The 11,788-nt window shown below is 44.6% G+C and overlaps 1 protein-coding gene and 1 long non-coding RNA gene across 3 annotated transcripts in view; one reads left to right on the plus strand and one right to left on the minus strand.

Annotated features, from left to right (window-relative positions):
- The window catches only part of Tmem63c (transmembrane protein 63C), a 99,661-nt gene that overhangs the window by 23,223 nt on the left and 64,650 nt on the right, over window positions 1–11,788 (plus strand). The gene's annotated exons all lie outside the window — the stretch shown is intronic.
- On the minus strand, window positions 1,719–11,759 carry LOC117287125. Its single transcript, XR_004518319.1, has 3 exons — window positions 11,470–11,759; window positions 7,904–9,753; window positions 1,719–2,169 (listed from the first exon to the last, which is right to left on the minus strand). It is a non-coding gene; the product is annotated as an uncharacterized LOC117287125 (long non-coding RNA).

Raw genomic sequence — 11,788 nt, forward strand, 5'->3', positions numbered from 1 at the left:
AGAAACTGTAAGCGTAAATAAGGACTAAAATGTATATAGATACTGTGAAATAGGAAGAATTTGTTCAAGTTATACCAAGTATGAGATACTTTGTTAGCAATTAAAATGTTGTATCCAGTTTCTTCTTGCACAGAGACTGGAGCTGTGCAGGGCTGAGGGCTCAGGGCCTACTCCTGTCCTTCCTGAACACGCACCTAGCCCTGGACATGGACTCGTCCTCTTGATTCCCAGGGGTACATAAGAGCTTTTTGAAACCCTTACTTCAAACAGGACCTCACAAAATAGGAGAGGAGGGATCTTCCTGGAAAGGGTTTCTGGTTGCACAAATAACATCAAAAGCATTTAGTAGATGACTGGGCTCATGGTGGGAGAGTAGGCTCAGGCAGAACGCTGACACCTCAGAAGCGGCTGCCGAGGCATGTGGACAGTGAGCAAGATACTTAAAGCAAGGAAGCCAGCCTTAGGAAGGGGAGAGAACTCGTTTCCTGGTGTTGCTTCCAAATCGTGCATTTCTTATGGGGCTGGGGTGAGAAGGGGAGAGCTGCAGAGAGAGGTGCAAGGGAACCATCTGCAAACAACCTGTCCCTCTCCCAGGGAGCCCTTCCCACAGCTGCAGCTTGCTCAGGCAGCAGCCGCAGTGGAGAAAAATGTAAGCAAGGGTGTGTGTGTGTGTGTGTGTGTGTGTGTGTGTGTGTGTGTGTGATCATCGCTGCACATTGTTCTCAATGCTATAATGCTATGTGGGATTCATAAAAAATAACTAGACATTATATTCCCTTGTCATGCTCTGCAACATTTTAAATAACACTGGCATCACCAGACTCACTCATATAATTTCTCTTGTTAAATGACTTCTTGCTTTACTATCATTTAGCCATCTAATGGCTCCAAATGCCTCAGATAAAAGGAGTTTTATAATTTGTGGGAAAAAATTGGGGGATACTGAACGTCAAACCCAGAACCTTTGTACATCACTAGCCCTTTAAAATTTTTTTACTTTATATTTTGAGAAAGAGCCTCACTAAGACACTAAGTTCCCCAGGTTGGGTTTGAATTTGTGATCCTCCTGCCTCAGCATCCTAGAGTGTTGGAATTACAGTCATGCACCATGACCAGCAAATTTCTGAATTTTTATACCATCCCAATAATTACAAGGGTATTAAAATCTTTTTTTTTTTTTTTTTTTTGGTACTGGGGATTGAACTCAGGCCCTTGTGCTTGCGAGGCAGGCGGCGGAACCACTGATCTAAATCCCCAGCCCTTTAAAATCTTAGTAAATAGAGGAAATAAACAAGAATGTGCAAGTGCTGTTATAAAAAAATTCAGTACATTATAATAAAAACAATAAAGGAAGAAACTTAAAGGCTAAATGTTTACAGGGAACTGGTTAAATAAGTTACGGCATTTTTCTACACAATAAAATACTACTTGCCTATTAAAATTATTTTAGGTATGGGGGAATAAGACTTTTATTTTTAAAATTCATTCCTGAATTATCTGAAGATTTCACACAAGCAAAGTGTTACTGTCAGGATAAATAATGTATAATTTAAAATTTTTTTTGAGACAGGATCTTGCTATGTAGTTCATTCTGGCCTTGAACTCATTATTTAGCCCAGGCTGCCCTCAAACTCACTGAGATCCTACTGCCTCAGCCTCCAAGTGTTCAGATTATAGGCGTGCACCACCACACGTGGCGATTCCTAAATTTAAAAATTTATTTCGCAAAGCATCTCACTTCCCAGGCTACCTGTAATGCTTTTGGATCAAGCCATTGTTTTTGCCAAATGTTTCTAATAAACACACACCCCTACCACTATCAACCTCACCCCGAGACAGTTCCCAGTGAAGTGAAAGGCAAATCCTTTTTGCTAGTTCTCTTGCCATCAAAGAAGTCGAAATAAATAATTTTAATTTTGGGAATGAGGTCACCTCTGCTTGCTCTCTCTACTGGTCCTGGGAGTGCAGGCTTTGTCATCAAAGCTCGGCTGATCTGGAGAACGCGGCTGGCATCAGGTCAAAAACCACAAAAGGTCCTCTGAGTGAGATTCAGCTGTTGGGCGTTTTTGTTTTTACCTCCTTGATCAAGCCTTCGCCTGGTTGCTGAAGCATCTGGTTAGCTTCCGGAGCTCCGCAGGAGCCAATTCTGATGGGTTCTGCCGCTCGTTGCTTTGATAAAGGAACAGGTTTTTGGGTTACCTATTATGCCATTTCTACAAATATCCTACGCAAGTGTTGTCTCAGTCACTTTCCTCGTCACTGGGACACAATACTTGACAGCTACAAAGGATGAGGGGTTTATTTTGGCTCACAGTGACAGGCAGTGGTTGGCCAGCTCCAAGGGACATCGTGAGGGAGGAGCAGCTCCTGACGTGGTGGCTGGGAACCTGGGAGGGAGATAATGCCCTTCCGGGTCACCCCCAGCGATCGCCTCTTATCAGGCACCGCCTCCTAACATCTAGTCAGGAGCCACATGAGGTTTGTGGGGCACATCTAGCTATAAACAATAACGAAGCGGGGCGTGGTGGTGCACACCTGGAATCCCAGCACTCAGAGGCTGAGGCAGGAGGATTGCTGAAAGTTAGAGGCCAGCCGGGGCTACATAGTGAGTTGGACACCAGCCCGAAGTACACAGTGCGTTCCTGTCTCAAAAAACAAGTAACAAATACAATATGAAAATATTTAGAAGACAGTGAAAGAGGCTGAGAGTGGTGGCACATGCCTGTAATCCCAGCTACTCAGGAGGTTGAGGCTGGAGGGTTACAAGTTCAAAGTCGGCCTGGGCTCACCCTGTCTCAAAATAAAATAAAAAAAGCTGGGAATGTAGCTCAGTGGTGGAGCACTTGCCAAGCATGTGGAAGGCCCTCGATTCAATCCCCAGTGCCACATACACACACGAAAGAAAGATAGCAAGGGATAATTTCTTTAAGTCCTCTGGGAAAGGAAATATCTTGTAATCATGGTTTAAAAAAATGGTCTTACAAGGAAGAGATAGGTAAATTTTACTAAATTGAAATTTTAAGGATTCATTCAACCAAGAGCACCATAAAGACACTGAAAAAGCAAGGCACAAAGCAGGAGCAAGTAACTGCAACCTCTATAACTAATGAAAGCCTTTTTCATAAAATCCTTCAAGTCAGAAAAAGATAGCCCAGGAGAAAAAATAGATAAAAGACCTAAACAGACACTTCCAAAAAAGGAAGTGTCAGTTTTTGTTCTTGGCATGTAAGGAGGCTACAAGTGGCCACTCTGTCCTAAAACTGATAAAAAGATGAAAAAAATTGAAAAAGCAACACCTCTTTGATCACTGGGAAACCACTGCCTCCTGGATTAGAGAAACAGATAGGCAGGTAGACAATCACAACCCACTGGAGCAGAAACCTCTATGAGAAATAGTGCTGGGGTAATAGGTTTTAAGTCATTATTCTAAGTAAAGCAAACTAGCCACAATAAAATAAACACAATGATTCCATTCACATGGGGTAGTTAGAGTAGTTAAAATCATAGACACAGAAAGTATAATGATGGTTTCCAGAGGCTGGGGGGAGGGACAGTGAGACATTATTGTTTAACGTCTGCAGAATTTCAGTTTTGAAAATGAATTAGTGTGACAATTGTACAACATTACAAATGTATTAATACCACCAAGCAGCATTTAAAAATAGTTAAGGTAGTAAATTTTGTTGTGTTATTTTACCACAATAACAATATTAACTTTTTGAAAAATGATAAAACCTCTGATAAGGCTAATTAAGAAGCATACAGCGGGTATGGTGGCACATGCCTATAATCCCTGCACTCGGGAGGCTGAGGCAAGAGGATCGCTGTGAGTTCACGACTAGCCTGGGCTACATAGTGAGTTCCAGGTCAGTCTCAACTATATAGTGAGACCCTGTCTCACAAAATGAAAAACAAAACAAAACAAAAAAAGAAGCATACGGAAGAGTTAGATATATGAGTAATGAAAGAGGGGACATCACTACAGATCCTGTAGATATTAAAAGAATAATGCTACCTAGCATATCAATAGTCCAAAGAAGAAAAAAATGACATGATCACATCAATAGATGTGTGTGTTGCTCAGCTTTCTGTTACTGTAACAAACACCTGAGACAATCAGTTGGAATTAAAACCACTTTTTTTTTCTTGTTTTTCTACAGGGGATTGAACTTGGGTCCTTGCGCTTGCAAGGCAGGCTACCGAACCACTGAGCTAAATCCCCGACCCTCACTTTATTATTTTATACTAGTACTGAAACATACTTAGGTGTAAAACTAATAAGATATGTAAAGATGTATATGGAAAGAATGGTAAAACTCTAGTGGAAGTTATCCAAGAATTAAATAGATGAAGAGATAATCCATGTTTAAGGATAAGAAGACTTAATATTGTCAAAATGTTGATTTTTCCAAACTTGACTTATAGGTTCAATGGAATCCAAATTAAGATCCCAGAAAATTATTTTTGATTATTGACAAATTTATCTTAAAATTTATATGCAGAGCAACAGACCCAGAATAGCCAATTTATATCAAAGGAAGAGATATAATGGGAGGTCAGACATTATTTAATTTTAAGATTAATAAAGCTACACAATAATCAAGATGGCATGGCATTGGTGAAAGAACAGACAAATACATTAATGAAATGAATAGAAAGCCCAGAAATAGACCTGCATAAATATGATCTTTTGCAAAGGAACAAAGGCAGCATTGAAGCAAAGATAGCCTTTTCAACAAACGGAGCTGGAAAAACTGGACATCCACATGAGGAAAAAAAATAAATCTAAATATAGACCTTACATCTTCATAAAAATTAACTCAAAGTGTATTACAGACCTAAAGGTAAAGTGTAAAAACCAAAACACTTCTAGAAGATAGCACAGGAAGTAACCAAGACGATCTTGAGTGCGGGGATGATGCTTTACATACAACACAAAAGCTGTGATCCTTGAAGAAAATGATGGATACTCTGGACTTCATTAAAAATTTAAAACTTCCACTCTAAAAAGGGACAATGTCAAAGCTATGCTTGTTGGCTCACGCCTGTAATCCCAGCCTTTGGGAGGCTGAGGCAGGAGGATCGCCATGAGTTCAAGGCTAGCATAGACTACATAGCAAGACCTTGTCTCAAAAAATAAATAAATTTTAAAAAACCATGTCAAAAGGGTAAGACAAGTCATAAATGAGAAAAATATGGGCAAAAGACACATACGATAAAGGATTATTTTGTAAAATATATAAAGAGCTCTTAAAACTCAACAATAAAAAAAAAGAACAACCTGATTAAAAACCGGACAAGAGACTTTGACAAACACCTTACCAAAGAAGATACACAGATAATGAAGAACATAAAAAAGATCTTTACATTAGGGGGTTGCAAATGAAAACAGCAGTGAGATACCTCTTCACACCTACTAGACACCTATTAGAATTGTCCAGATTCTCAGCCCCGACGACACGGCAAGCTGGTGAGGCTGTGGAGCAACAGGATCGCACATTCACTTCTGGTGAGAATGCAAACGGTGCAGCCACTCGGGAAGAGTTTTGTGGGTTTTCTTCCCCCAAACTAAAATGTCCTTACCATAAAACTCAGCAATAGCACTCCTTGGTTTTTACCCAAATAAGCTGAAACTATGTCCCCACAGGAACCTGCACAGGGACCTTTATAGCAGTTTCATTCTTAGCTGACAAAACTTGGAAAGTACTAGGATTTTCGGTAACTGAATAGATAAACTGGTGCATCCAGAGCATGGAATCTTATCCAGAGGTAAAAAAGAGATAAGCTATGAAGCCAGGAAAAGACACAAAGGAACTTTAAATACATATTGCTAAGAGAAAGAAGCCAATCTTAAAAGGCTACATACTTTATGGTACAGGGGCGATCAAAAACTAAGAGGCTAAAAAAAACTTATTACAGTAAAAGGCACTGCCAAGAATGATAGGATAAGAGTGTTGGAAGCAAAGGAGAGTAGTTTGAGGGTGATTAATGGCTATGCGACTTTTACTGTAATAAATTCTTAAAATTTAAACCTTCATGTTTTTTGGTCACCCTTCATTGTTCAAATATCTGTGGCAATTTCTGTCAAGTTAAAACATTGTGGTGCGTCCGCGTCCACCTCATTCACCAGATCTGGTCCAGAGGACCATGAAAGGAAAGATAAATGTCCTGGACCTCTGCGGGACATTTGAGGCAGCCATGACAGTACAACTAAAGACACTCACAAGTGGGGACTTCCAGAACCTCTTCAGAGAGTGGCCAGAAGGATGCGGTGCGTGTTTCTGCAGTGAGGTGGAATATTGTGAGGGAGATTAATGGCAATGTTTCTTTTCCTGGAGTAATTGTTTTTTAAATTTAAACATTCACTATACTTTTTTTTTTTTTTTGGTACTGGGGCTTGAACTCAGGACCTTGCACTTGTGAGGTAGGTGGTGGCAACACTGAGCTAAATCCCCAGCCCAACCTCATCACTTTCTAATGGTCTTATCTCTCTTTTTATTTTTTTGAGACAGGGTCTCACTATGTAGTTGAGACTGACCTGGAACTCACTAAGTAGCCCAGGCTGGTCTCGAAATTACAGCGATCCTCCTGCCTCAGCCTCCCAAGTGCTGGGAGTAGAGGCACGCACCACCATGCCCTGTGGCCTTATCTCTTAGTAATATTGTATGTGGCGGCCCAGCCGTCACAACACACACGAACATGCCTGAGTTGGGGAGTGAGGATTGAGAAAGGAAAGAACACTCAAGCCTGAGTGGAGACCAAGAGAAGTCTGATTTATTTTACAGAAACAGCTCTTTTTAAAGGCACACCAACAGGAAACACCAAGCAACTATTTGTGTGCAAAGACCGGATTTTCTGACTCTTACAGAGAACATCAGATCTTGGGCTGTCTCTTAGAGTTCCTCCCATCACAGGGTCAAAGAACAAACAAATTTAACAAAGTTCTTGAGCTGGGCGTGGTGGTGCACACCTGTAATCCCATCCCTGTGAGTTCGAGACCAACCTGGATTACACAGTGAGCTCCAGGTCAGTCTCATCTATATACTGAGGCCCTGTCTCAGAAAAACCAAATAAACAGAGTCCTTGAAAAGCAACAAATGTTACATAGATTGTATCGATGCCTTAATGGTAGAAGAAGAAGTTATTTTTCCAATGTCAAACGCCACCGGGCCATGGCCGGCCCCCACAATTGTACTGCAGATTAATTTCAACATGAATTTTGGAGTGGACTAAGACATTCGAGCCATACAGTAACTCACTAATAAAAGCCTGGAATTGGCCACATCGCTACTAACCAGGATCAATTAATTTATGGCGTAGTCAAACAATGGAGCACCACAGAGCAATGACAGTGAACAACGTACAACAATAGTAACATGGGTTAATCTTACAATATTGAGCAAAAGGAGCTCAACATGAAAATACATACTCAGACTGCATTAAAATACACTTAAAAACAGACCTAACCACACCATATTGATTAGGCACGAAAACAGCTGGTAAATGAGGAGAGCAAAGCAAGAGAGGACTTCCATTACAGTCAGAATAGCGAGGAGAGGGCTGAAGGGAAGGGGGTGTGACTGGGGAGCCGCTCAGGGAAGCTCCTGTCGATAATGTTGTTTTCCTTGAGCTGGGTGGGTGCTGGCTATTCAAGTGATTATTCACGACAGTGCTCATTTGTGCTTTGTACGTGCCTTTCCGTGCATGCATTGTATGTCACAGAGTTATTAAAGGTTATAAAGCAAAGGAAAGGTTCATGATTGAAAGCAGGTGCCATCTCCCAGTGGGACAAGTGCAGCAGAGTGATTTTGAGAGTCTGGACCTGGGGACATGGAGCAAGGGTCATTTTGGGGCTCAGAAAAAACCCCATAGGAAAGCCATGTTTCTGTTTCATAAACATCACCTTGGAGTGAAGGGGCTTCTTCAGCTGTAGTAAAATAGTAATAAAAGGTCCCAGATATTCCTCAATGAGTCAGGGTCAGACAGAACTGAGATAATGCCGCACAGGTTCCTACCCACAAGCCTGTCTGAAAATGCTCAGACGCTCAACTCCAGATCGCGAGAGCCCTCCCCTCAAGGGTCCCCAGAGTTCCAGGACAGAGGGCTTCCTTTGTGATGTCAGCAGGCTCTGTCCCTGACATCACCCACCAGACGTTTCCAATACTGATAATTGGAAGAGGCTGTTGGTGGTGGATGGCAGCAACCTGCCACTGGTTTTCCAGTTCTCTTCTTCCGGGAGAGAAGGATCAGCCAAAGTGTCTGCGGCCGCGGCTACGCGCCTACCTGGAGGGGCTGTGGTGAGTGGGGCCCAGCCTGAGGCAGAGGCCAGAGAGAGCAGAAGGGAGGCTGGAGGCCTCTGTCATGGGACAGTGAGTACAGGGCCCCCTCTCTGCCCTGCCGACCTGGGGGACGTCAGCTCCCACTGGGTAACTAGATCTCCGTCTGATGCCTTCTCTAGGAACCCACAGCCCCGTGCCTAGTCAGCAGAGGGCACTGACAGAATGGCCTTCCATCCCAATACATTGCCCCTCCACCGTCTTCACAGGAAATCAAATTCCCTTCTTCCCGGAAGGCTAGGATAGTGCGTGTAGCAGCCCAGGCCCTCCAGATGAGCCTACTTTTAAGCAAGTCTTCAGTTGGTTCTTGGGGATAGGGGATATTAGAGTATGTGGTTTAGCCTTGAAAATCCTGTCCCAGTCAGAGGCATAAGTTTGTATCCTGGATCCTGTAGCAAAATCTGCAGAGTCTGATTCCAACTACTAGGCTCACTGTCCCTGCTTATGCCTGTCTAGCAGTTTCAACTGGCTTTGGGCTTTGGGGTCGTGATTTTGGGTTTGGATTTCTGTTCTGCTCTGTTCTGTTCTGTTTGGTGTTGGGGACACTAGTGTGGGCTCCCTGCCATGAGCCTACAATCATCAGAGTGGGACTGATGAGAGATAGGCACAAGTGCACCTAGCCAGCTCTCCTGGCCACCCTGCCCACCTTTTCCCTTCATCCTGAGAGTCACAAATATCTCATCTCGGCAGTATGTGAGGCTACCCGTAGGCATCTAGATGTGGAAATTGTGTTTGGTTTGGGCAAGTAGAAGCAATTCTGTGATGGCTACACTGGTGTATTACACATCTTTGTGAGCCCAGGTGAGTGTTTCTAGAGATCAGGGGCCAAGTTCCCAGGGTTATCCAGGGATCAGTGACACTCTGGGCTATGAGGCTGCAGCCCTGCATCTCCCCACTGGGTTGGTCCAGGAACTTGGTAGCTTTACTACCAACGGTGGAGCCCTCCTCAGTCTTGTTGCTTGGCCCAGGCTAGGGAGCTGTTCCAGTCAGGATCATAAAAGTGCCCTCCCCTCTCCTCCCGTCCACCCTCTAATCTTCACAAAGAGAAACCAGGAAGCAGAGGGTGGGAGCTCTGTTTTAACAGTTGCTTCCAGTTCCATCCCACTGGCTAGGACTTTGGCCACAGCTGCAGCCAGCTGGAAGAGGGCTGGGGTATGTAAGCTTCTAGCAGGGTAGCCACAGATGCAGGATCTAGCCTGTAGAGCTCCACTGCTGAAAGGAAAAGGGAAAGAAAGGATACAGGGGTCTCATAGCAGTCTCTGCCGCACCAGATCTGTTGAAATTGTGTGCAATGGATGAAGGTAGCGTCCAGCAGAAGACACCAGGTGCTCTTCTGCAGATAAAGGACCTGACTTTGCCAGACAGTTCCATCCGTATGGGCTTCTCAGACATCTTGTTGCCTTTATTGTTCTGGATCCTGTTTCCAGACAAGATATAGTAGGTTAGCAGCATATTCATAAAGATAGTAACAGGCATAGTAGTTCAGAGATGACAACCCAGGCCAAGGACACTCCTGCCCAAATCCACATGAGTGTCCCCATGGAAAGTGTCTTCAGTGTCACATGCATTGAGGACAAATTCCCAGCCCTCTGCTATTCATTCTCACTCATCTTTACAGAGAACTTGCTACAAGCCTGACACCTGTGTGGTCGGTGTTTAATGGTGAGATGTTGGGTCTTCTCTTCCTCCACCGCGCAGCCCATCTGGTTTTGTACAGGTTCTCCTTCTTCCTTCATACCCCTTGCCATATGTCCTGATGCCCATCATGTCTCTCCAAGTGCTGCAGTGGTTGGTGTGGGCTTAGCAGCAGGTTCTATGATAACGCAGCAGGAGAGGAGAAACCACTCCTGCCTGGGTCCAACTCATCCACCACAATGGCAAAAATCGCAGCCAGTATCTACAGAGCTCTTTCTTTGTACAAAGTATCTTATTTGATCCTCATAACCATTCTTTTTTTTTTTTGTATCTGGGATTGAACTCAGGACCTTGTGCTTGCGAGGCAGGCACAGTGCCACTGAGCTAAATCCCCAACAAGCTCATGACCATTCTTTAAGGTTATTATAATTATTTCTCCCACTTTACATCTGCAAACCAATGAAACTTAGAGAAATTAAGTCCCACATTTATGTGGCCCTGCTGGGACTGGAATCCAAGGAGCCCAAGTTCATGAATGCTACTCTTGTTTTTATCTGGTTTGTTTTGTACCCATCAATCCTTCTAGAGAAGTAAAATAAAAGTATTAGGACAGAGGGCCTTAGACTCCAGTCAGCCCAGCCCTCTCACTGTTACAGATGAGAAGGAAAACAGACAGATGAAGTTAGCTACCCAAGATTGCATGATAACAGCTGGGGCAGGCTAGAGCTCAGAACCCAGTGGTCTTCTGCCACTGCCTAACAGGTGATCGAAAGCCTTCCTGTACCATGAATGAATGAATAAGTACACGAGTAGGTGACTGAGGCCTTGACAGATTCTGTCTTTTGGGATTTTCAAGAGATGGCTGGGGGGGGCAGATGTTCAGCTTGAGGAGACAAGATGAGGTCCTGCCAGCCTGGCAGGGGTGCTGTGCTGATGGTTATGGGGGACCCCATGAAAGCCTACCTGCACTCTGACCCCTTCCTCTAGTGTCACATGCCCTTGGGCTCCTACTGCTTCCTCTGTGGTCTTTTTGTCACATTTCTAACAACACTGACTGTACCTTACCATTATAAAAAGGCGGGAAGGGTGTCCCTTCTAGAGATTATTCAGTACTGGCTTCTGTTCTGTTAGCTATGGTACTGCAAGCACCAGATAATGCCTACTAAATAAATGTGCCAGGGAAAGGCCGGCTGTTGGTTACAGTCCCTCATTTTGCATATACTGATCTTTGGGATTTAAACAACTGACATCTGTCCCCAGGGTCAAAAGCGCCCTCTGGCAGGGTAGCGGGTCTTTTGACGAAACTGGAGACCCATTTGAGGAGTGTGGCCCTGGGAAAACTTGGAAACGACCCAGCCCACTCTCTGGGGCCTCCTGGGCGGGGCCGTGGCCAATCTGTAGCGCGTTCTTTCGCTGGGGAAGTAGGAGCAGGAGCCAGAACTGGATACCAGGGCTGAGCAGCGAACCTGCGGTGGTCCCGGGCGGGGCTGAGCGCTACCTTCGTGAGGTTCTGTATCTTTTCCGGCTTCTGGCTGGGCTGGCGGGATTGGGAGGCCTCAGAGGAGAGTTCGGGAGGAGGGAAGGTGGTTCAGCAGCCGCGGAGGCCCAGAGTGGCAGCCGGGGATGCCGGAGCGAAATGCAGCAAGGGACCGGCAGCCTTATGCGTGTGCGATGGTAATTTGCAGAGGGTTTCTGGTAGGGACAGAATCTCCGAGGCGGAGCCTGGGTCCTCGCATCGGAAAATCCGGCCTGGGTTCCCCGCAGGTCTCAGCAGCTTTGGGGCGGGGCCCCGGCTGCCTCCCGCTGGGAGGGGCGGG

The sequence above is a fragment of the Fukomys damarensis genome, unplaced genomic scaffold, assembly GCF_012274545.1.
Source record: "Fukomys damarensis isolate Sample0158 unplaced genomic scaffold, DMR_v1.0_HiC HiC_scaffold_21, whole genome shotgun sequence".
Classification (NCBI taxonomy): domain Eukaryota; kingdom Metazoa; phylum Chordata; class Mammalia; order Rodentia; family Bathyergidae; genus Fukomys; species Fukomys damarensis.